The following is a 27,684-nucleotide window of genomic DNA, read 5'->3' as shown; positions in this document are numbered from 1 at the left end:
TGGGATGGTTCTTTACCAGAATGGCTTAACCATATCATTCTGTACAAGTAAAAGACCCATTAAACTATCGCAAGCCAATTTATATTGTACTCTAAGAATAACACAACTCTGCCAAATAATAATATCCTAGTTCAGCTGAAAATTAAATCATTTTTTGATCTGAGTCATTTGGCCTGAGCAGTACATAAAACTCTTCTCACAAATGTCCACTGAGAGAAATGAAGATAGAAACCGGGACACCACACAAAAACCATTTGAGGGAAGGGGGCCTATTTCCCCAGCAAAAGAACATGCTCACCACTAATGCTGAGCATATAAATGCTGTTGATTGATTTCCTAAACAGAGTGAATTCACTCGTGTTTAATTCCCGTGGCTGCATCAAAACTCCGAACAGCAGACCATGAAGAGAAATGATTAGTCTGTGTGCGTATTTTTATGTCAAGATCTCCACCTAAAAGCAGTGATGTCCACGTTCTGAAAATAGAAAAGCTAGTAGTTTATGAAAATCTCAAAATCCTTAAATTTGTGTTGTACTATAAACTTTGCAAACTGGAAAGCATAGTACTTTTTGTGTTAACTACCTCCTGCTTATCTGAATGTGACATAAGTTTTAGTTTATCTTAGGCTGCATTATTTTCAGAAAAAAAAATCATCTTTGAGCATTTTATTGGGTTTGTACTGATATTTGCCCCGTTTTTAATCAGCAGAAGTCACATATATGAGCACACTCAAAATAATTACTTAAGTATTACTACTGTTAGAATTACTTTTCCTACGTATTAGTGTGGTTGTACTAAAACATGAATGATTCATTCCTCTCTGGGAGTCCAGTCATTAAAGGCCATGACTGAATGAAATATTGACTACACAAAGAAAATTAATTGTGTCTTCATTCAGTTCAGTTCTGGTAATGTGTAACTAATGTTAACATTTTTTAGCAACATGCACTGAGCAACACTCCTAAAGTTTAATACCCAGTGATCGCAAAATCCAAGAGGACTGAAGATAGATGACAAAAGAGGCAGGATTCTTTAAAGGAATGGATATGTTTTGTATTGATTGACATGGAGTCATCTTCAGAAAAGCAGGCTCATGGTCTTCACCCCTCAGCAGTTTTAGCCAAAAGAAAAGTATTAGAGGCTTCATTCCCCTCTCCCTAAAAGATGTTGATGATTTCCAAAGCTCATATCAAATATTGCCTGCACCAAATGGGTGGTCATGCTTACATTATCTTCATGTGGGCTGTGCAGTTTTAAGACACATTCCCCAGGCTAATAATAAAAAAATCAACAATAACAACTACTGGCATTTACTGAGTGTCGACTATATGTTGGGTAGTACCTTAAAAACTATGGATGTGTGTGTGTGTGTGTGTATAATCATTTTTTTTTCTTTTTTAACTTTACTTATTTATTTTGAGAGAGAGAGGGGGAGAGAGAGAGAAGAAGAGAGAGAGAGAGAGAGAGCGCGCGCATAAATAGGGGAAGGTCAGAGGAAGAGGGGGAGAGAGAGGATCCCAAGCAGACTCTGCACTGTCAGCATGGAACCTGACACGAGGCTTGGACTCACAAACCGTGAGATCATGACTCAAGCTGAAATCAAGAGTTGGTTGCCTATATGACTGAGCCACCCAGGTAGCCCCATTTTTTTTTTCTTTTTAAAGCAGGTTGACATAGGGAGTATACCCATTTTACAGCTAGTATTAAAGCACAGAGACATGACACAGAACATAAGCTCCATGAACACAGGAGCAGTTGACTGTTTAGTACACTGCTTTGTTGCCCAGAGTCTGTAATAATGCCTGGCACATACCATGGTCTCCATAATTATTTGTTGAATATACGAATGAATGTAGCTCATCAGTGATTACTATGCCAGCAATTATGCAATAATAATTGGAAGTTAAATATTTAACAAATTATAAGACCTTTTAATATGAGAATTCCATTTTTTTAAAAAATTGGAAGATTTATTACAACTATAACCAGTTTTAGTTATTCAATCTAATCATTATGGTAGGGAAAGAAAGTTATTCTATCCCATTTATTCATTCATTCATTCACTTACAGATCAACTTTTAAAATATTTATTAGTTGGATTCTATATGCCAGGCTCAATGCCAAATATGAGAGGCATGAGGAAACTTATTTTTAAAAAGCTAGCAATAAACAAAGTGAAATAATTAGTGTGTCACAAAAAAAGGAAGAGGAGGAAGGAAGGGTGGACTAAAATTCAAGATTAAATAATATGTTGAAAATCTCACACTTTATTCCAGTCTTTCTTAAATGTTTTTACAGAAGAATTTCTAACATAGATGAGAACAAACCTGTCTTCCAAGAGGTCTGCTTGAATATCATGAGGGTCCTTTTTAAGCATTAACTATCTTTGGAGAGTCATGTTTTATCATAAAATTCATGAAAATTTTTTCCAATACCATCCAATAAGTTTTTGCACAACCCCTAGAAAAGAGCCTGAGGCAAATGCTTTAATGCTAACACTTCATTGGTTAGTGAAATTCCAGGGAGGCAGGTGGAAAGGAGAAAAAGGATGAGGCAGAGAAGGTGAGAGAGCGAACATAGAGGGACATCACCAAGTTAGCCTTCACTTGTATCAGTAATTGTGTGGTCTGGCCAGAAGTGTTTTTAAAGGCCATATGGGGACAGTCCATTGGAGGGGGTGGAGGAAGGAAGGAATGGGAGGAATTTATCTGCTGATTCCCTACCATATTTATTAAAATTTGACCCACATGGAGTTAACCCCCCTAATGCTGAATTAGACCACACAGCCCTTTAAATAAGCCATGGAGCAAGTCACATCTCCCATAAGGGAGGTAGTGCTTTGTCTGAGTCCAGAAGTGGTGGGAAGGTCTTGAGACCCCTAGCAGGAATCTCAAACCAAAATAGTTCTGGGAAAACATGTGACCAAGGATCCTAGAGACAGGTGACGCCCAGAGGATCTGGGCTGACCACATGAACAGTGTAGTAAAACCCATGAGTAAAACTGACCCCAGGAAGATGTGCCACATTCTTGGTTTCGCTTTGTACCTCCTTGAGACTTCACTCAACACCTCCAGGAGAACTTGTAATGGGGGGAAAATTCAGCCTAACTAAAAGAAGCATATCTGAGAAATGGGCCAGGGGAGGAGTGTATGATTACTGACATAAAGTCCACTGGAGAGGCTCTTGGGTAGTTCAGTTGATTAAGCGTCTGGCTCTTGATTTCAGCTCAGGTCATGATCCCGTGATTCGTGGGTTGGAGCCCCATGTTGGGCTCCATGCTGACAGCATGGAGCCTGCTTGGGATTCTTTCTCTCTCTCCCTCTCTGCCCCTCCCCCCACTTGTGTTTTCTCTTTCTCTCTCTCAAAAATAAACAAATATACATTTAAAAAATAAAGCCCACTGGAGAGCAAGTGGGTCTGGATTTGCAAAGAGGAATAAAAATGAAAATATTGGATATTATTTATTTATTTAAATAAAAATGTGGATATTCAATCTCAGCCACTATCTGGATGGAAGAAGAGGTTGATACATTCCTCAACATGGCAAAATATATATCAAATCATTCATAAGCTACCTTGTTCCCAGGAGAATAAGTCATATTCTAAAATCATTTGCAATGATTCACAAGTAAAATTAAAAGTAAATCATAAACCAGGGTAAAAGGAAAAATCTTTCAGCATTTAGATGTTTTAGAAGGGTCATTTAACAAAGTTCCAACCTTCTGAAACTTTCTTAAAGTGCATCAATGAAAGTTTCATCCCTAGACATGAAGAGTTAGGCATCTAACCATAGTTAGACCAAATGCACTGTGTAGAGGACATGATATGGTTCAGTGGTGCAGGGTTCTGCAAGAAAAGCTACCTCAAAGAGGATTGGCTGGGAATTAGCCAAGTAAAGCAGAGCTATAGAGTGTTCCAGAAGGGAACAGTATGTGGCTTGGTTTATTCAAAGAATTGGAAAATATAGCAAAAGCCAGATCATGAAAGTCCTCTTAAGTCATGTTAAGTGACTAGATTTTATTAGAAAAGAAGGGGAATCCATTGAACAGCTTTAAGCAGGAAAGCAACATGATCACATATGAATCTTTGAAGTATCGACCTGGAATCATATGGAAAATAGGCGTGTGTAGGGGATATCCAGGCAAGACAGCCTAATAGCCAGTAACAGGAAGAATGGAGACAAGTCAGAAGAGATATATGATGTTGAAGCAACTAGATGTGCTGAATTATTGGATATGAGGCATAAGGGGAATGTTTTTGGCTTAAGAATCTGCTTATATGATTGTGCCATTCTGTGAAATGAAATTATTGGGGAACTGTAGTTTAGGGAGAGAAAATAATGACTCAAACCTGAGTCCTATGGAATTTGACATTCCTGTGGGTTATATAAGCACAGATGACAAAGGTACAATTGGACATAAGAATTTGGAACTCAAGAATGAGATCTAAGCTCACTGAATGTGGTACATGTTTGATAGTCAACATATATGTTATAAGGAAAGCCATGGGAGTAAATGAGGCCAGAAAATTAGCGATAGAATATATAGGGAGTACATTTTTAATATATACCACATTCAAAGAGTCAACAATGTGATATGGCTTTACAAAAAGGTAAAGTAATGATAGCATACATTAATATCGTATTTGGCACTAAAGTAAGATAATGGAGAGTCCTGTTCTCCTTGGAGCATCATATTCCCCGTTGGGCACTGTACTAGAGGCAGATTCAGAATTGAAGGTCTAGGTAATCAAGTGACTGAAAACCAAGATGAAAACTGAGAATTACTGAAGCGAGCACGCGTGCTCAGTCTAAATAAAAGATGATTCCTCTTCAAATATTAAAAAGGCAATTGCATAGGAGCTGTATTAAAATTATTATGTATTCATTTATTTCACAATTATTTATTAAAGGCATGGAAGTAGTACATTCCTTGTTACAGAAGGTATGTAAGCACAGTCAGGTGAAGACCTAGTAAGGATCTTGTGGAGACAATGACAAGCTCAGATGAATGGGTGGGTTAATACCACTTTAATGTACTTTCCAACATGGCATTCTACGATTCACACTGGAGATGAGAGAGGGGCTTACATGAAGCAACAAAATTTTAGTGAACAACCTGGAAGAAGACTTGTTTTCTAGTTTTGAGTCAACCATTTAATAATGCAACCTGGCAACCTCACCAGACTGTGCTTCAGTTTCCTCAGTGAAAGATGAGGAGGGGCGCCTGTGTGGCTTAGTCAGTTGAGTGTCGGACTCTTGGTTTCTGCTCAGGTGATGATCTCAAGGTTTTGTGAGTTTGAACCCCGTATTGGGTTCTCTGCTGGTAGTGCCGAGCCTGCTTTGGATTCTCTCTCTTTCCCTCTCTCTCACTGGCCCTCCTCTGCTTGCACTGTCTCTGTCTCTCTCAAAATAAATACATAAACTTAAAAAATGAAAAAAGATGAGGAATTCAAAGTGTTTGCTAAAGTCTTTAAAATCTGTGAAGAGCCATACTCTTTAGCTAATACTCCTGACTAGACTGTCTACCCACATGTAACCAATACACTTCAATTATGCAGATGTATCACATACATGGTTCGGATGGATGAAAGAACTTAAAGAAAAAAAAAAGACTTCTGGGGAGGCAAAGGAAATGAGGCTTGGCTCATTGTGCAAGTTGGCAAAAACAGTGTAAACCAATTCTGAGTCATAGATAAGCCATTTGAATCATGACAAGTTTAATGGATTTACTATTGCTCAAAGACCCACCCAGGAAAAGGAGGATGGGGAGGCAGTGGCAGATATTAGCTTAGACTTTACACAGCAAAATGTATCAGTGATATCTATTCACACTCACCATACTCAACAATTATACTTATATTCAGATGCTTTTAAATTTATGCTTCTGATTTTAGTCACTCCTTTGAATTTCATTTTCATATGGATAGTTGGAACATCTCTAGGTGCTGATGACCTGTTCAAAAAAGGATGAAGTTCTAAAAGTTGCTACGGGAAGGCAGTGTCAGCGTGTAACTGAATTCTGTGGTACAAGTTGGTTTGGTTCCTTCATGAACGAGTGCATATAAAATCCTACCAGTCAGATGGCAGTTCCCAGAGAATTTTGTTCATGCTTAGGCAATTGGTTATATCTTGGAAGGAGGGATCCTGACTTCTAGTTCAATGAGGTGATAGGAAAAAAAAAATAGAAAATAAGCAGACCCTGGTTTGCTTTCTGTATTATCTTGCCCAATAGGGAGCAAAAGCAATCCCTTCCACTGAACAATGAGGAAAATTAAGAAGGGCTTCTCCTCCCTTCAGAGCTTTCATAAAGAGCCCCAGTCAACCTAAAAGTTCTAGCAGAAGGAGTGATTTGGCCTTTAACAAGCCTAATTTTCTCTGGCCACTACCTGCAGCTGCATTTCCTTATTTGGGAAATGAGCTGGATTATATGTTTTACAGCAAGGTCCCAACTGCCTTCATGCACCTTCTCCTTAACTTGCCTCTCCTCAAATCATCAGTTTCCACAATAGTCTGATGAAAAGAGCTTGCTGGGGTCCACAGCTTTTCTGTATGCATGAATTCGCTCATCATCATCTCTTTCCTATTCACAGCTCTGCATGGGGCTTCCAGGGCCTCAGGAGATTTGGTATGGGGAGGAGAAAGCAAGGATTTAGAGCGAAGTATTTCCCTGAAACATACTGCCTGGGAAGCCTGGTTCTGCTGTTACAAAGCTCTTTCATGGCCATACGCCTCCTTTCCTCTATTAAGTGGAGTGTTACTGTCATATAGATAGAGGCACCGGCTCCCTCCATCAATTACACCCAGTGCCGCCCATCTGTAGGCATGGCATTGTGCCCATTGTGAAGCTATAGGCCAGCTACAGTAGGAAGCAACTTGCATCTACTGCAAAGCACAGAGGCTTCAAAACTTAAGTGATTTGAGAAGTCATTGTTCCCATAGTGGCTTATCGTGAAGCTTTCTTGGTATGTTTCAGGAGTGGTATGTATGGTAAAGATAGGGAAGGGGTAGCACTTGAATTAGTCTATCATGACAGATGGAGAAAAGAGGAACCACCAATCTTAAGAGATATAGTTGTTACATTGACAGTCAGTGTCCATTTCTTGATTTTAGACTTTATCCATATTCTCCACAAGGAATTCCTCACTTTCCCAAGAATGGGGGGGGGGGCAGAATCAAAGACTATCTGTTTTCATTCATATGTGCAGAGATATACTGTTGACTCCACAGGTTTTTTCTGGATTCCTCCTCTAGGAGCACAATAATAACAAAGCATTGTACCTTCAGAATCCACTAAGCAACCTTTGGCACTACCCAGTGGTTCCCAGTGGCACCAAACATAGAGATCCCAACTTGTAAGAAAACAATGTCCTAAACTCCCTTTGGTAGGTTGTGTTTTAGTTTACTTTTTTGAAATTGGAACATCTTTATTATTTTTTGAGAAACTAGGCTGTTTCTTTAGCACTTCATTTTGCCATCATTTTAAACTTAATTTAAAGTTATAAAAATATAAGGTAGCAACTCAATTGTCCGTCCATAGATTAATAGATGAAGAAGATTCTCGCATAGACACAATAGAGTATTATCGAGAGATAAAAATGAAATCTTGCCATTTGTAACGACATGGATGGATCTAGAGGGTATAATGCTAGAGGGTATAAGTGAAAAAGGTCAGTCAGAGAAAGACAAATACGTGATTTCACTCATACGTGCAATTTAAGAAACACAACAGATGAACTAACAAAAGGGGAGAAAAAGAAAGACAAACAAACCAGACTCCTAAATACAAAGAACGAAGTGGTGTTGCCAGAGGAGAAATTGGGGAGAAGGGAAATGGGTGAAATGATAAAGGAGACTAAGAGTACACTTAACTTGATGAGCCCTGAGAAGTGTATGGAATTGTTGAATCATATTGTACACCTGAAACTAATATAACACTGTGTTAATTATACTTCAATAAACAAAAGTTACAATAGGGGCGCCTGGGTGGCTCAGTTGGTTAAGCGTCCGACTTCAGCTCAGGTCACAATCTCGCGGTCCGTGAGTTTGAGCCCCACGTCAGGCTCTGGCCTGATGGCTCAGAGCCTGGAGCCTGCTTCTGATTCTGTGTCTCCCTCTCTCTCTGCCCCTGCCCCGTTCATGCTCTGTCTCTCTCTGTCTCAAAAATAAATAAAACGTTAAAAAAAAATTTTATAAAAAAAATTTAAAAAAAAAGTTACAATATACACACAGTTCTATCATACCTTCCACCTAACTTTCCCCTCACCACCACTACCACAGAACAATAATCCAAACCAGGAAAATGACAGGGATACAATAGCGTTAACTAATCTGTAGACTTTATTTGAATTTCGGTGATCATTCCAGTAACATCCTCCTTCTGATTCAGGAGTCAACCCAGAATCCACTCTGCATTTAATTGTCATGTCTCCTTGGTCTCCCCTAGTCTGGGACTGTTCCTCAGTATCATATGAAGCATTTGATGAGTTCTGGCTAGTCATTTGTTAGAAATATGACTCGGTTTGGAGTTGTCTAGGTTGACTCATGATTAAAATGAGGTTATGCATTTTTCCAAAAATACCAAAGAAGTAATATTAAGCCCATCTCAGAGAATCACATCAGAAGGTACTTGATGTCAGTATATCTTATTACTAATGATGTTAATTTTGATTACTTGCTTGAAGTGGTGACTCCCAGGTTTCTCTATTGTAAAAGTTACTATTTTTCCCTTTGAAACTATTATTTTAAAAGCTAGAGTTGCAGGGGCACCCAGGTGGCTCAGTCAGTTAAGCATCCAACTTTGGCTCAGGTCATGATCTCACGGCTTGTGGGTTCAAGCCCCCTGTCGGGCTCTCTGCTGACAGCTCAGAACCTGGAGCCTGCTTCCAATTCTGTGTCTCCCTCTCTCTCTGCCCCTCCCCTGTTCATGCTCTGCCTCTCTCTGTCTCAGAAATAAATATACATTAAAAAAAATTAAAAACAGAAAAACAAAAAGAAAACTTCACTCAAGAGGTGATATTTATAATGCAACCCAAAAGGTGGCAAGGATTGCTTTGTCCAAAGAGCCAAAAGAAAAGCATTTCTAGGAGAAGCAACAACAAAGGCAAAGACTGTTAAGATGGGAAGGAGCTTATGATGTTTGAGAAAATGAGAGATGGCCAGAATGCCTGGAACACAGTGAAGAGAAGAGTTTAAGAGCTACCTGTACTTAATAGCCAAAACTCTTCAGAAAGCGTATTCACATGTTTGGGTTTTGTGGGGGTTTTTTTGTTTGTTGGTTGGTTTTCCCCTCTTAGTTACTGACCATCTAGCATTCTGCTCAGATTTGGGCATTTTTCTAAGTCATTGGTGGTATTAGAAATGTATTTCTTCCCCTACCCCAGCCATTACCTTAATTGTGCTCATTGTTGAGAGTGTTCTTTATTCCACAAGGCTTTTTTTCCTCCACTGTGAACATATCAGAATATTGAAGGTGCACCCACTTACCATCTTTGCTTTCCCACATCTTCCATGCCAATTACTGTTTTGCCGCCCTGGTAATGATCTTGCTAAGGTCCACTTGCTGATTACACAATTTTCTCTGCTTAAAAAAAATCCCTAAGCATGCTGCAGACTTAGCATCCCTTCAGCACAGGGAGTTAAGCTGTGAAAACAAGGTTGTCTAGCACCTTAAATATTGTCACGTTACATTAAAAACACATTATACCCGATTCTCCAGTGCTCAGAATAAAGCAGAGTCATGTAAACCTGTCAGAAAATTCTTGGCTGGCTGAACTGTGGAAAGAGTGTTCAAGTTTTCTTGGGATTGGTTGTAGATATGACCCATGGTGTCAGCTGGGTGGGCCATCTATTGCATACCAATGAGCGTCTATTTTCTAGTTGTTTAGCAATGACCCTGGGACCTCCTTCTGGTATCTCAATGCTCTGCTTCAAAAGCATAGCATGAAGTTTGGAATCTGCAATTACAAGCTGAGAAGAAAATATTTACAAAAGATTGATTTTCTTTTTTTTTTTCATGTTTATATTTATTTTTGGGAGACAGAGAGAGAGAGAGAGAGAGAGCATGAGCAAAGGAGGGGCAGAAAGAGAGGGAGATACAGAATCTGAAGCAGGCTCCAGGCTCTGAGCTGTCAGCACAGAGCCTGACATGGGGCTCAAACTTGAACTCATGAACCAGGAGATCATGATGAGCCAAAGTTGGGCGCTTAACCAACTGAGCCAATCCAGGCACCCTAAGATTGATTTTCTACAATTATAGAGGGCTTTGGTTTAAATGGGAAACCTGCAAAAAGGATCAGAGAGTATTCCTCTCCCACCCCCAGATACTTGGAATTTTAGAAACAACAGTATTAGAGTTAGAGACTGAATTGCACTTCCCCCAAAATTCATGTGTTGAAGTCCTGACTCCCACTACCTCAGAATGTAACCCATATGGACATAGGATCTTTGCTGGGCTAATCAAATTAAAATTAGGTCATTAGGGTGAGTCCTAATCCAGTTGGACTGGCATCCTTATAAAAATTTGGACATGTGCACAGAGGGAAAACAATTTGAATAGACACAGGGAAAAGACCACCACCTACAAGGCAAGAAGAGAGACATAGAATAGAACCTTCCCTCACAACCCTCAGAAGGAACTAACCCTGCAGACACCTTGACTTTGGATTTCTGGTCTGCAGAACTGTGGAACAATAAATTACCATTATATAAGCCACTCAGTCTGTGGCACTTTGTACAGCAGCCCAGGAAAACTCAGGCAACTGTTTATTGCCTGAGATGGAAGAAAAAAACACATGGCTAAATCATTGAAAGTGAGAGCGGTCTTCTATTTCAATACATTCCCTCCCCCACTATCACACCAACTCTGTTCCTCTCAAGGAGGGATTCTAAGCCCGGCCTCACGTTATTGGAACTACTTCGAGAATTTTGAAACGAAACAAAACAAAACAAAACAAAACAATGCCTGGGCTCCCCAGATCAATCAAATGAGAATTTGGGGGAGCAGAGACTAGGGCTTGGTATTTTTTAAAAAACTACCCCCAAGTGATTCTAGGTTTGGAAACCTTGCATTAGTTTAGTTCATTGCTCCTCAAAGTGTGGCCCCAGACCAGTTGCATCAGAGTCATGTGGAAAATTATGGAAAATGCAGATTCTCAGGCCCCACAGCAGACCCACTGAATCAGAAACTCTTGGGGTTCAAGGATCAGTGTTTCAACAATCTCTCCAGATGATGCTGGTGCATGCTCACATTTGAAAAACACTGATCTAGTACATCGATGGTTCACATGTTGGGAACTCATGAGAATCTGAAAAGTTGTGGATGCTTTCCACACACACGCAAAAATGTACATATGCCCCAAATTTTGTATTAAATATCAGAGAGTTTGCAGTATACCTGCCATATATATGGATATCATAGGGCCAAAAGATCCCAGTTTAAGAACTTGAGACCCCTCCTCTCCACCTCCCACCCACCAAACTATAAATTTAGAAGAGAGCATTTTGCCCTTCTTGATTGCAAAATCAGCACCCTTCCCAGGACAAGGTTTCTTCTGTCCTGCCACATGCCCCCTCCAGCTGAGTTGGGGGCTGCTTGGGAGAAACCTAAGCCTCCTGCTTGTGGCCATCAATCTCCATGGCCTGTGTCTGAGCCGTGCATTCACTCACCTGATACAAATGGCAATATTTTTCCTAGGCTCACATGAATACAAACAACCCAGCTGTGAAAAGATCAACGCATGTGTCTGTTGTAGCCAGTCAACTGCAAGTTATTTTTTGCAGCACGTCACAGGAAGAATACAGCAGCTTTTCTCAAATCAGAATCATTTTTATATGAACGTGATGAAGATGAAAAGTCACGGCAGAGAAGGTTGGTAATTAAAATACCTCTGTGTCCAATTAGAGTGCATGTTACAATGATTGAGATAGTAGTGATGTATGGCGGTAGCAGGGAGAGGATCCAGAGCCCCAAACATGATAGGCTTGAGCAAGACATTGCCTTAGGCAAAAATTAAGGTAATATTGATGGAGGTTATTTATGCATTGAACGGTAACATTGTGCCTGACATATGCCCCTAGGGCTTAAAACCTAAGTTACACAGACAAGCAGATTGTCTAGTCACTAGGTGGTCAATGCTTGTTGGGTGGGCACACTGAATGAAATGCCTCATTTGTTTCCAAATGTAAATCAAACTTCTGTGGACCCAAACTGATTTGTAATACCAATGCCAAATCTAAATTCTATTTTTTCGAGTGAAGAAAAGAAGCAAAAGGTAGTGTGTTTCTGTTCTTGTTTGCCTGTAAGAATCTTGGTAGCATAGTCCTGTAAATTCTGTTCCCTTCAATGAGGCTGTATTTCAGGCCCTAATAGGTTTTGGGGATAGATAATGTAGGGACAAAATTAGGGTATGTTCATTCCCCTACAAGGTACCAAGAATGGTCTCTGCTAAAATCAGCTGAAAGAGATTTGCTAATTTGAATTATGGAAGCCCTGATAACTTCTCATTAGGAAAGAGAGGTGTTGTGTGTACATGTGCACACACACACACATACACACACACACACACATTTATAGGTTTCGTTAAATGAAGATGTTGGTTTTTATCACCATCTGATGACTTCCCTTCAACTGTCAAGTTTTCCAAATGAAATCTAAACATAAGTTTTATTATTTTTCTAACAAAATATAAAATGTATTTTAATCCCCAAAGTTAGTAGAGTATAGGAAGGAAAAATGAAGAGTCATAGGACTAAAGGTCCATATTGCTGTAGGATTTGACTCGTTGGATGTGACAGCAAGTTGATTCATATTGGCTTGTGTATATTCTGGAGCATGTAATGAGTTATTGATCTTTGATAAACTAAGCTGACATTTTTGTAACCAGTAAGCGATCAGTATATCCAGTAAGCATGGGTTTCAGTAATGCATTGATGCAATCAGGTCCTTGGTAGTTTTAGTACATATTTGAAAACATTTGTTGCCAGAAAAAAACACATACATATTTATAAATGTGCATGTATATCTCTACTGTTTAATTCTCACCTCTACCCACTAGGAAATATATTTTACCTCACCATAAGAGAAGTCTTCTCTTCATTCACCTCTGGTGTGCTTCCATGATGTGAGTTGATGATGCATTAAGAGGGTGAGCTGAACTCCACTTTGTCCAGGTTTTTATTAGAGACCTACAAACTTATTTTCAACCCAAAGTCTCTTTAGATGACTCAGCCTTCGATTTACCAGGTCACATTACAAATTTACAACATCCGAGTGTTGGTCGGATGTTCTGCATTCTCCATCCTTCCCCAGAGGTGCAAGTTGTGTGACACTGAAATCTGAAAGTCTCCCGAGGAACAAGGTCTCTTGCTAAGTTCAAAGGGGAAGAGAGACTTCCAGGGGTTTCTATCAGCCTGAACAAAGTATTTTAGACATTGCGTTCAGGATTACGACTCTTAGCAGCTATTTTTAGAAGCAGGGGTGAGAGGGGGAAGCAAGAGGGGTTCTCTGTGGTGAGAAGATTTGGCAAAAGCTTCTAGTGACTTCTTTTGCTGCCAAAGGTGAAGAGAAAGGGTGGAGGCAGTAGAAAGGATCTGACATATGTTCTGCGGCTTCTTGGAGGCCAAGTACTGTGAAAGGCGCTTCAGCAACAACCCTGCTGTGTGGGAATTAATATTCCCATTTTGCACATAAGAAGCTGAGACTCTAAGAGTTCAGTTACTTTCTCTGGTCACACAGGTAGTGATAGACCTGGCATTTGAACCACTTCTTGCCCATTTCATAGATATACCTACATTACTGGTGATAAAAATGCTTACCTCATAGATTTAGTATACAGATTAATATTTGTAAAGTATCTAATTAAGTCCTTGACACAGTAGGGGCTCAATACATAGAAACTCCTATTACCCTTATTATCATTGTAATCATCATCGTGTAAGTCCCACCCAGGCCCCTATTACTATGTGATGGTGTGCTCGTCACTTCCTAAGCATCCAATGAACTGCTGTGAAATTATCAAATTATCAAACAGAGAAAAGCATGTCTTTATTGTTCCTCTCACTCTCACACCAGGCCTGGGTTTTAAAGAATGTACCAGGATGTGTCAGCTGCACCCCCCCACACACACACACACCTTGTCCAGGAAGGGCAAGAGCAATGCATATCTGTGAACTTGCTAGAAACAAGGGAACAGGGTGTGGGGTTGTGAATCTCTCCTCACTGCCAGAGCAGAGAAGCAGAGGAAGGCATGTCTGCTCACAGCGTAGTCTGATCTGCATTCTGAGGATTAGCAGTCATCCTACTCTCCTGAAAAGAGCCAGTCCTACCTCACTTCTGTCTCTGAACTCCCCTAAAAACCTCTCAGGATAACCAGTGTGCCCACAATGATCATTTGTGGCCATCTTGTCCTCCTGCCTCTTCTCTCCCACTAGCAAATGTTATGGCAGTTATTTTCCTAATTTATTATTGACTGAGAGGCATTGCATTCCAAAGTTGATTCTATTTTTACTTCTAACTTTGAATTATTTTCAAATAATACTCCAATAAACTACATGTGTTATGGTTCAGACTCCAAAACCCCTTTAGTTCATTGCTTTTCAACTGTCCATTAGTCTCTTTCCAAATCTCTCTTCCTATAGTTAGAAACTCTGCTGATCGGACATTAATCCTAATTAATCCAATTCTATGTCTGTTGCTATTTAAACCTTCCTCATTTTTCTACCTGAACCTACCTAGTCCTTCTGTTATATAAGCCCTCTAGCATCCTGAATACACATCCTTATCGTCTTACTTCTGACACATCTCTTTTCGGGGGCAGTGACATTTGGTAGAAAATGCTATGATTGAGTGTCAAGAGACTTGGGTTCCATTTCAGCATGATGCTTACCTAACTCACTAAGACCAAAGGATCACTAACTTCCCTGAGCCACAGTTTTCCCACCAGTAAAATAGAAGACTTGACCATAGATCATCTTTAGAATCTGTTCAATTTTGAGTTTATTCTATCAGAAATCCCTTGATCTTTAACATATGCTTGTAGGAACTATGCATACTTTTTTTTATTTGCCCTCGAAATAGATATTTCCCATTATTAAAATATGGGTTTGGTGAGATCCCTCTGGGATTACATATATTTTGCATAATCCATGAAATTTAATATTTGAACAGGGCTCATGGCGAAGTGGAGGATTGGTCAATAAACATTTAAATGCAAGCTATTTTAGATGTTCTGCCTCTATCTTTATGTAACCAATGTAAGAGATGAGAAAATGAGAAAAAGAGGGCCGGTGTAAGCTTAGATATTATTGAACAGACCAAATGATCAAACTCTCCAATGGTAAGAACAAGATTTTATAAATGCTTTTTGCTTCTGTGGCAAAACCTCTAGCAATAAAAATAAAACTCTCTTAAGACTTCCTCAGGGTATGGCTACTAAAATCTTCCTACCAAGGAAAACTTCTCAAGAGGGAAATGAAAAATTTTTGATGTAGATGGGACCTAAAAATGTGAATCCACTAAATGAGAAACATTTATAAAATTGATTATTCCCTACCTGTCTGGAAATCACCTGTTCCTTTTTTCCCTTCCTCCATTTTTCCTCCGGTGTAGCTGACTCACATATATGAAATGGACATACGTGGTACATAGGTATCTAGTGCATGTTGTACCCATGGCAGGCATAACTAATCAATCAGGGTTCTTCCCCACCCGTCCTCCGGAGGCCACAGCATCTTCCTTCGTCAGTACAGCATCCCATGCAGTCACTATCTAGCAGAGTTGGTACAATATACTACACTTGCTTGCCTCCTATGAGCCAGAGACTAACTAGGTCCCTAATGGTATGGTTTTCCAGGCTCTGTTTTCGCCTACCCACTGCCGAAGTAGTAGCTATAACATTCTCCACTGTATGATAATCTTAACATCTAAAATGGCTGTGAGAGCAAGAGCAGGCAAAAGGGAAGTGACTATGATTATAAAAGAGGGAGAACATGAAAAGAGAGTAACACTTAAATTGCTTTTTTATCCTAATTATCTATATAATTTTTTGAACATCTACTCCGTGCCCAGCCCCATGAAGATGTGAAGGGTAAGCCTATGCCAGCTTTCAAAGACCTTTATTTCACTTTCCTTTTATTCAACACTGTTCATTTAGCACCTGTGTTTCATCTCTGAAACTAACCTCCATATAATCATAGGATTTAAGTAAAATAACACAAGACCTAATATTTATTGCAAGCCTACTGTGTGCTCAGCATTATGCTAAGTGCTTTGCCAATGCTCTTTCATTTGGGTGTTTAACAGCCCTATGAGGATTGATATTATTCCTATCTTACACATGAGGAAATTAAAGTGTATTAAGTTAAAGTGACTTTTCCAACAGCTATTAAGGAATGGATTTGGGATATAAACCTGGTTTTATTTGTCTCTATGCAGTGCTCTTTCCACTACACCAAATTACCTCTAAAAAATACCTTAGACATTTGGCACTCTTTTTATTAACAGATCAACAAACTGAATCTTGGAAACATAAGCTACCAGCAACAGAGAATAGTGGCTGCCCCTCCAAGTCATGCCTAAACAAGCAGCCTAAATTGCCTTCTTGCATTTAGTATCAATTTGGTAGGAAAAGAAGGAAAATATTTGGCGGGAGAAAAGAAAACAGAGGAAAAGCAAGAAAACCCAATTCAAGATATTTTTGCTTTCCAATCACCTTCTTATAGGAGAATGTTTGTCAGTGGTTCCAAAAATGATTATTTAAAAAAATTTTTTTAATGTTTATTTATTTTTGAGAGAGAGAGCGTGAGCGGAGGAGGAGCAGAGAGAGAGGGAGACACAGAATCTGAAGCAGGCTCAGGCTCTGAGCTGTCAGCACAGTGCCAGACACAGGGCTCAAACCCATGAACCCTGTCATGAGATCATGACCTGAGCCAAAGTCAGACGCTCAACTGACTGAGCCACCCAGGCGTCCCCAGAAATGATTATGATACAATTTGTGTGTGTGTTTTAAAAAAAGGATATATGGAAAGGTTTTGAATACAGCCTATGAATTTATTATTAATAAAAGCATTATTTCAAATTTCCATGTACAACTTCTTCAAAAAAGATAGTCTATTTAAACATTTCTCCAAAAGAATTTCTAAAGTCCAAAGCAGATGTACATATTGTTAATCAAGTGTTTAATGTTTGCTCAAGCTAACCCATTAGCTTTAGCTAACTGTAGTTTATGGCATGGTGGAATTGTATTTTTATAAGCTTTATAGGCTATACATTCATTTCATAGTTCTTTGGGACCTTTTGTATAATAAAAAAAATATTTTCACATTTTTTGTATAGGACATGAAATATAATTTTCTTTTTTAAAGTAAATGTAAAGGGGCACATTTGCATATTTGAATTTTTGACATTGGCTAAAGCTGTTATTTATGTCATAATATCAATTACATGACACATTTTGATCAGCTCTGTGAACTTTTACACATACCACTGTTCCTATGGAAAAAGAGAACAGAATCCATCATGAAGCAGCTCACTTTGTGACCATTTCCAGAAACCTCATGTGGGGGAAAATGAAGCCTGTGAAAGATGGCTCCTACTCTTTGAACTTACATTTTCAAAAGGGAAAGTAGGGAATTAATACAATTACCCAGATAATTCTGGGAGGAAAAAAAACTCTACTGAAATATCCAAATCTATAATGGAGATAGAAATAACATTTGGGTTCAATACTAAGTAATGCACCAATTTTCTCTCTCTTTTTTGGAGAGGAAGGAAGATGGGGTTGGTTTATGTGCGTATATGCATCATATGTGGCAATATATTGAAAGTTTTACAAGGTTTGACTTTGTCAAAAACAATTAAGTTTTTTCTACTAATAAAATTAATTCCCTCTCCATAAAAAGAAAAAAAAATTTTCTGATAATACGTGGACATGTGTATAAGAAAGAAAATTACCTGTCTTAAAACCATAGGGATTTTTAACACTTTTATTTATACACACACACACACACACACACACACACACACACACTCCTCATTTTGGTTTTGCTTTTAAAATATGAAAGCATATGAAATAAACTGTTCTCTAGTCTATCTCTTCATATGTAGTGGATATATTTCTATACACAAAATATTAATATGCCCCATCAGTTTCAATAGCTATCTAGCATTCCACTGACCGAATACACCATAATTTCAATATTTCCCCTAATGGTAAATATTAAGGTTATTTGAAATGTATTGCCTTTATAAATAGTCATAAGTATGTAAGTGGCCTAATTCTTTTTTTAAAAGTTAATTCATGGAGATGGACCTTCTGGGTGAAAGAAAAGTACATCTTACGTTCAGATACATGGTGCCATTGCTCCCACCTATAAATACAAGATAGTGTACGTCCCCATACTTCCTCAACGTTGGGTTTTACCCATCTTTCTAATTAATGATAAACTTATTGAATAGAAATGATAACTCATTGTTTTAATTTGCATTTTGATTACTTTTTGAAGCCATTATCTTTTCAGAGGTCAGTTGGTTGAAATTATCTGCTCAATATTATTTGTCCATGTTATTGACATTTTGCATTTTTTTTCTCTTTGAAGTGCACTTAAGATGTTAAGAATAATATTTTTACATGCACAATAATGAACTTGGACTTGTACCTCCACCATATAAAATTAACTCAAAATAGATAATAGATCTATATGTAAAAGCTAAAACTGTTATACTCTTAGAAGACATAGGAGTAAAGCCTCATGACCTTGGATTAGGCAATGGTTTCTTAGATATGACACCAAATGCACAAACAACAAAATACAAAATAGATAAATTAGGCTTCATCAAAATGTTTAACTTTTGTGCTTCAAGGGACACAATCAAGAAAGTGAAAAGACAACCCATGGAATGAGAGAAGACATTTGCAGATCATATATCTGGTGAGGGACTTTGCCTATAATATACAAAGACTTCTTATGATTCATTAGTAAGAAGACAATCCAGTTTTTAAATGGGTGAAGTATTTAAATAGACATTTCTCCAAAATATATACAAATGGCCAACGAGCTCATGGAAAAATGTTCAACACCATTAATTATTAGAAAAATGCAAAACAATACCACAGTCAGATGTTACTTTACACACACTAAGATGGCTGTAATCAAAAGGACAGACAGTAATAAGTGTTGATGAGGATATAAAGAAATTAGGACCCTAATACACTGCTAGTAGTAATATAAAATCATTCAGACAATATATAAAACAGTTTGGCAGTCCTTCAATAAATTGAAGACAGGTTTATCATAGCAAGTCCACTCCTAGGTATATGCCCAAAAGAAAGGAAAACATATATCCATGCAAAATCTTGTATATAAATTTCCGGATCAGTATTATTTATAAGGGCCCAGAAGAAAAACAATCCAAATGTGCAACTGATGAGTGATAAACAAATGTGGCATATCCATACAAAACAATATTGTTCAGCCCTAAAAAGAATAAAATATCAATGCATGATACAACATGGATGAATCTTGAAAGCCTTATCTAAGTGAAAGGAGCCGGACACAAAAGGCCACATATTATATGATTCCACGTGTATGAAATGTCCAGAATAGGGAAATCTATAGAGACAAAAAGTAGATTAGTGGTCCGGCAAAGGAAGGGATGAGGAGTGACTGCTGATGGGTACAGGGTTTCTATTGTGGATGATGAGAATATGCTGGAATTAGATTGTGGTGATAGATGCACAGCTCTGTCAATATATTAAAAGCCAGGGTAGCTCAGTCAGTTAAGCATCCTGCTCTGGATTTCAGCTCAGATCATGATCTCATGGTTTGTGGGTTCCAGCCCTGCATTGGGCTGTGCACTGACAGCATGGAGCCTGCTTGGATTCTCTCTCTCCCTCTCTGCCCCTCCCTGCTTGTGCATGGGTGCTCACTCTGTCTCTTTCTCTCTCAAAATAGGTAAATAAACATTTTTTTAAATATACTCTAAAACTTATCTTTGAATTGTATGCTGTAAAAGAGTGAATTTTTAGTATGTGAATTATATGTTAGTACAGCAGTTATTTAGAAAAGAATATTAATCCTTTTGTTTTTATATTGCACAAAGTTTCTAATTGGTGTTTTAAGTTTTAGTGTGTTTTTTACTGTATATAAATTTTCATGTTTTATAGGAAAAATATCAATCTTTTACTCTATGATTTTTGGCTTTTTGTCATATTTATAAACTCTCTACCTTAGGTTTGTGGAAATAATCACTGACACTGTTTTATAATCTCTTTTTAAAATTTAGATATTTAGAGGTTAGAGTGGGAGAGAGCCAAAACATAAGAGACTGTTAAAAACTGAGAACAAACTGAGGGTTGATGGGCGGTGGGAGGGAGGGGAGGGTGGGTGATGGGTATTGAGGAGGGCACCTTTTGGGATGAGCACTGGGTGTTGTATGGAAACCAATTTGACAATAAATTTCATATATTAAAAAATAAATAAATAAATAAATAAATAAATAAATAAATACATACATTAAAAAATAAAATAAAATAAAATAAAATAAAATAGAATAAAATAAAATAAAATAAAATTTAGATATTTGATCCATTAGAAATGTATTTGTCGGGGTGCCTGGGTGGCTCAGTCGGTTAAGCATCCGACTTCGGCTCAGGTCATGATCTCGCGGTTCATGAGTTCGAGCCCCGCGTCGGGCTCTGTGCTGACAGCTCAGAGCCTGGAGCCTGTTTCAGATTCTGTGTCTCCCTCTCTCTCTGACCCTCCCCCGTTCATGCTCTGTCTCTCTCTGTCTCAAAAATAAATAAACGTTAAAAAAAAATGTATTTGTCAGCGGACAATGAAGTATGAAATAGGATTCCAGCTTTTTTTTCCCCCACAACAGATAGCCAGTTGTTTCTGCATGTTTATTTAATAATTGATCCTTTCCCTGTTACTTGAAATGCTACCATATTTATATTTTAATTTGCATATTAATGAATTTAATTTTATATAAAAGTTCATGTCTATCCCTGTACCCTACTCCGTTCTGTTAACTTGGATGCTGCTTCCTGAATCACCATGGCATTGTTTTAGTTGTCGTAACTCTACCACCCATGTTAGTGCTCGATTAGGAAAGAGTTACCATCTTTGTCTACAACCACCTAGATTAGTCACATATTACAATTCTAAATGGGTTTTAAAGCAGTATTAAATTCCCCCACAAAATAAAGAATTGGGAATCTAATTACAGGTATACTGTATTTCAGGTTTGATTTAGAGATCATAGATATATTTATTGAGATTTACCATGTAAGAATAAAATCTGGTACCTCATTTACTCATCTTTTATGTTCCTCTGAAGAGCATTATTGTTTTCTTAATATACAACCAGCGCATTTCTTTCCAAGTTTATCCTCAGGTAATCCATGTTTCATTTGTCCTTGTGAATGTGATATTTTCCCATTATATGTTGCAATATTTGTGTGGTATTTGGTATATAGGAAGACTAGTGATTTTTGTATTATTTTATAAATTACTAACCTTATAAGCTCTCTTACTCTTTCTGAAAATTTTACAATGTTTGCCTCCTTATTTCTGGTATTTATGACTGTATTTTACTTTCTTGACTTACTGCTTTGGCTAGCACATTCAAAATTATGGTATTTTGAATATAAAAGAACTTGATAGATAATATCCATGGCTTTTTATTTTTAAGAGGAATTCTCATATTTTACCACTAGGAACTTGTTGGATTTTGATATGAGTGGCTTACATTTTGATCATGTTGAAGAATTATCCTATTCTTGTTTTTTTTTTTCCAGAGCTGTATTTAAAGTATATTTAAAGTTTTTAAAAGATGTACTCTAGTAGTAGAAATGCATTCACTTTTCTGGCAATAATCTCTGTGTTGTCATTTAAACTCTCCATTCAATAAATATGTATTTAGCCAGAGACTGTTCTAAGTGCTAGAGGTACAAATATGGCTTTCTAGCACTCACTTCTGAAAGCAGCTACTTTTACCCTTTTTATTACTCTGAAAAAACTTATGGGACAGAGTCTAACAGTGGATCACTAAAGTAATAATACTGAATGAGAGAGAAGAGAAGGACATTACATGGACAGATCATAATGGTGAAGGAAGGGAAGAGTTTGTGACACATCTGGCTTAACAAAGCATCTTAAGTGATTATTATATGGCCACCAGGTCAGCCCTTGAACTTTGGTAATATCTAACCTTAATATAAAGTTTTACAGTTTTAATCTATGAAACCTACATAATGTTTTCACATGTTGATTACTGCAGTCCTAACAATAACCTCATGTTAAATATTTCAACACTACAGAAGAGGAAACTAGAACTTGGAATTGTTAGGATACCAAAGTTAAGCAAAATCCCAAACCTGTGCACTCACCCTCATAAAACAATTGAATAATGAAATATATGACTTATTTTCATAATCTTTGACAGAGGGTTCTAGAATTCATTCTTCCCTGCTTTTTTAACCCAAAATCTCACCATTTCCCACTTCAACCAGAGAATCACCTGCTAATCACACGAGGCCATCCCAACCAGTGCTTTCCTCAATCCCTCTGATTTGCAGGAGTACCTAAGACCAGCCCTCTGTGAAAGCCCTGTGTTCTTGTCCCACATTGATTTGTGCCAATAAGAGGCAAAGAAGGGTCCAGATGACTCGAATTGGGTCCAAATTCTAGGCTGCAGTATGAAAAATGTTGGCTTTTCAATAAGCCTTCAACACTAAGGCCATTTCCAGGGACTCACAAACCTTTTCTGGTAGCCATACTCCTGTGCCTCAAACCAAGAACAAGTTACTTCTCCAGAGTGAGGACTGACTCAGTCCCAGGGTCCTTTTCCTAATCTACTTCATTTGCACAGTACACATAGGACACTGTTTGAGCAACAGGGTGTTGCATTTTTCTACTTCTCTGCAACTTAAGGAATATCAGGGGAAGGAAAGTGGAGAGGGGGCTCAGGAGGCCAGATCAGCAGTTCAGTCTCTGCTGAAAACTGCTCCAGATCTCACTGCTCAAGTGGAATCTTGAGAGCTCCTTGGCATGTTAAATATTCATCAAAAGCCAAACACTACTTTTTCAACATTTGACTGAGTAATACAAGTGTACATTTGTCCCATCTCTACTCTCAGGTCGCTCAGATATACCTAGCGATAAATTAAGGTCCTAATGAAGTCAGCTTAAAAGAGGAGGAAAGAATCCTTTGTAGTTTATGCCTGCCTCTCATTTCCTCTTAATTTAACCATAAACTAAACGGATTCATAAAATGTTTATAGAGGGTAATAAAGTGATGTTTTTTAATACAAAGGTTGCTTATGTAATTAAACATACATTCTATGACATTCCGTGCAATTTGAAATGGGTTGCACAAAATTATATCTGTTTTATTTCTCCTTCCATTAATGGCAAATAATAAAACAAAAAGGGGAAAAACGTAAGTTCCTGCCAAGGTAAGTACCTACAGTTCAGAGACTGAGCCTGCAGATGTTGCTAAAGACTTTATCTTTCTCTTGGAAATGTGCCATTAATTTTAATTAGATTTCTCATTTGCCTTCCTTTTCTTTCATTTTGTCGCTCTGCTTTTTTTCTGCTCCCACCTCCTTTTTCCCTCCTGTCTCTCTCCCTTAAGCGTTGGGGGAGAACACTCTATGTTTTTAACCTCCATAACATAAATGAAGAAACTTACCTGATCCCGTAACTGTTACATTATAAATTGTCTTGAAAGAAGTTACTCTGAAGCTCTCACTCTACCTTTCAATACTATCATGATGTTCATGGCCCCACACTCACTTTTCATACACTTTCTTTTTCAAAACAAATAGAAAAACTAATCTTGAAGAATTTAAGGTCATATTGTATTATTTCCAATTTTTTCGTAAAGAGAAATTGGCTGTGATCTAATCTTTACTGTTTTAGCATTTTATCATCTGGCTGTCAGAATGTGGTTTCTTGCTCTGAAATGATCCACTCTCTATTATATTTCATGTTAACATTTAAAATCAAGTAAAATGGCGATATTCACATTTTTCAGAATAATTGAGAGAAGAAACCACTGAACTGTTATTTCTCTGAGTTCATTTAGACTTCAGTAGCAAATATTGATAATCAGACCCTAAGGATACCTAATTTTACTTGGAGTTATCATGGCTTAAATCCATTAATTTTTGGACATTTTTCTCATCTACACCACATTAAGAAACATCAGAGTTTCCCTAGAATTCTAAAAGAATGATTTTGAATAGTTTCACAAAAAAAAAGTTTTAAAAGTATACATCAGCATTTTTCTAGAACAGTGGCAGGTGGAAAAGATATCACTGAACAGTTGGCCCAAAAGGTATTAGATAAAATATGATGAATTGCCAGGTCTACTTTTCCTGTTTGTGTCACGTGGGTGAGAAATGGGAATAACTCTGTAATTCTCCGGTGTGTATTTTCCATATTGTAAGAAACAGTCCATGGGAAAGATTAAAGTTTCTTCCCTGAGCATCTCTGACCATGTGAGACTTAGGAGGGCATAAAGGCTAATATAGCATAAATTTCCTTTTACTTTATTCTATGTATTTTGCTCATTTAGGTTTTGCTGTTTCTCTGGAAAAGAGGAAGTTTCCCCCGTCCACGAACTATAATTCTAAGAATAATTTCCGATTTGCTGTTGCCCCTCAGGGATACCATGCCAGCATTTTAAGCTCTACTTCTCCAAAGCCAAACTCAATTATCCTCTCCGTAAACCTGCTCCGCTTCCTGTGTCTCCATCTCTGACAATAACTCAACTTTTCTTAAATGTGGCCAGACCCAGAAAACTTAGAAAAATCTCTCACATCCCACACCAATAGTCAAATATCAGCTCATTCTGCTGTGTCTCTGGCATCTACTGATTCCAGCACCACCAAAGTCATCTTCTGTCCTGACTCCTGTTCTAGCATCATTACTCTGAAATCTCCTGCTTCTCCAAGCTCTTCCACCCCTTGGCTTGAGCACTGTCTCTCAAAAGTGCAGCCTGGGTTATGATCATCTTTTCTTCAAAAATCTATGACTTGTAAACACCCAAAGAAAGGCCTTCAAATCCCAGCAAGTACCAATTCAGAAGGTCCATGCTATGATCCTATCTTGTCCTTCCAGCCACATCTCTGACTACTTGTCTCCAGAAATATCAATCGTGCCCACCTCCACCATGCCCTCCCACCCTCTCCTGCCTCTGCTCTCCCCTTGGCCCACAATAACTTGGTTATAGTTCTCTGCCTTTGACACTTGTCTTTCAGTGTGCTTGGCTCAGCTCATATGACCCCACATCATGAAGTCTTTTACAACCCAAGCTGTTACCTATTCCCCCTTTTTCTGTTCATTCAGAACACTTTCTTTCTACCTCTGGATTTGGCATTGGCAACATTCTGCTATGTATGATGTTAGTTAGCTTCGTGCATCTGTCTCTCCAGTTAGGTTGAATGCTCTCTCCATTCTATCCATCAGATGTTTCCAGGATTCCTATCCCAGCTGCTGTTCTATACACTAATGATACAAAGACCTAGTCCTGTGTCTCAAGAAGCTAAGTCTAGTAAGTGATAAAACATGTTAAGGGTGTCTGGGTGACTCAGTTGGTGAAGTGTCTGATTCTTGATTTTGGCTCAGGTCATTAGCTCATGGTTCATGAGTTCAAGCCCCATGTCCAACTCTGCACTGACCATGCAGAGCCTGATTGGGATTCTCTCTCCTGTTCCTCAGTCCCTCCCTCTCTCTCTCTCAAAATAAATAAACTTAAGAAAAACATGTCAATAACTCAATATGAGAAGCATGATAAGGAATTCCAAAGAGAGGAGAATAGAGAGATAGGTTGATAAGCACCCAGACTTAGATTCAGAAGACTCCAGTTCAAGGGCCGGCTCTGTTATGTAACTAAGTCATGATGGGCAATTCTTCTACTTCCAGTTTTCTCATTTGCAAAATTAGAGTTTCTACCACCTACTATTGCATAGGAATCAAAATAAAATTAAATAATGGGTTTCCATTTATTCTACCAGGTCCACCCTCTGTCCTTTTTCTCTCCTCTGTGCCTCTAGAAATTGACCTCTAAGCAAGGGTCTCCTCCACACTGCCTCTATGTCTCTAGGTTCTGCTAATCGCTCCCTCCTCTGGCTCCCTAGGCCCTAGGGGTAGTCAGGCCCCTGGGTACCTCTCCTTGTGGTTTCCCTGCACTCTACCCTACCCACACCTTTACAAATAATCCCTTTATTAAAGGCTCCTCAAATTACAGGAGTCAAATGTGCCATCTGTTCCCTGCCAGGGCTCTGACTGATAAAGCTGCTTTTCAAACTCTAAGTTGCTGTCTAAATGCAAGGTATATCTCATTTATCTCTGCACAGTGCTTTACACAAAGCAGATTGCTGCTATTAATAACAAATGGTAAAATGAACATATGTAAGGATGAATGAGTGAATGATCCTGCCCTCTTCCACATTACATTCTTATCTGGAGGATCTCTTCTTGTACCCTTGATTGGATTTTGTAATGCCCTGCTTTGATTTAGATGGTTCTCTGTTCCTTTGGAACCCACTGTCTCTTAGTGGAAACATTTCTACAGGTAGTCTCTCTCAGCTCTTATATGTTTCCAGTGGTTTAACTTGAAAGGATTAACTTTGTTTGAAATTTCCAGGAAATACACTCCCTTTATAGGCTGTACACTTACCTGATATCAAAATGGATTACTAATTTGTTCTTTTTTTTTTTTTTTTTTTGGTTATCAACATCAAAGTTGATAAATCAGAAGCAAGCGAACTGATTGTTCCTTATTACCTGGGAACCAAGAGCATATTGAAGGGAATCCATAGCCTGGGGTGGTTTTTTCAAAGGCACAATAAATAAACATGGGCAAACGATCACCTCCACTACTCCTTTCCTAGGCAAAAGCCTAGCAGTGAATGGGCAATCGGGTAGTTTTGCCAAATGATCTAAAAGAGGTAAATCACAGAATTCAGTATTCTCCTTTTTGAGGAGCTTAAATCATGAGTGATTAGACTTTAATATTAATTTATTCCCAGCAACCATCCTTGTCTTCTGAATCCTTACATATCTCAATAAAATAAGAGATAAACATTTTCCTGTTATTTTAAATATAAGGTTAATGACTTAAAAATGAGGAACTGACCATAGAAAGTATCTTTAGAAAACATACTTTTGAGTAAACATATTTAATAGTATGCTTTGGTACTGAGTAGGTATTATTTATTAGCCAGTAATTGCATAACTAGAATTCTTAATTAAAATTTGTGATGAGAAATGAATCTGTTTATTCTGTAATTATGACCCAGAAATTCAGAACACATTGGGGTAGTTTATGAGCACAGTTCCAAAGATTTTAATATAGCAGAAGAACTCACTAACACTTTAAACAAGAATTCTTAGAATTCAAACACAGTGTGTGTGTGTGTGTGTGTGTGTGTGTGTGTGTGTGTGTATCCAGATGCAATAAGCTTTAAAAGCCAACCACTGAATACAACTATAACATGGAAAGATTCTATTTAATGGGTGTGTGATACTGTTAAAAGCCTCTAAACAGTCCTTCTGGACCTCTTCTGGGTTTTACAGAAAGGCTTCAAGCCAGTTTCTTCTCTTAGCTTTGTAATTGAAATACAAGTTAACATAGTGACAAACTCTGAGGCTCCTTTTTAAAGGTTCCTAAGAATAAG

The sequence above is a fragment of the Lynx canadensis genome, chromosome B3 (genome assembly GCF_007474595.2).
Source record: "Lynx canadensis isolate LIC74 chromosome B3, mLynCan4.pri.v2, whole genome shotgun sequence".
In the NCBI taxonomy this organism is placed as follows: Eukaryota; Metazoa; Chordata; class Mammalia; order Carnivora; family Felidae; genus Lynx; species Lynx canadensis.
The sequence above is the reverse complement of the archived record's forward strand: the minus strand, read 5'-3'. Positions refer to the sequence as shown.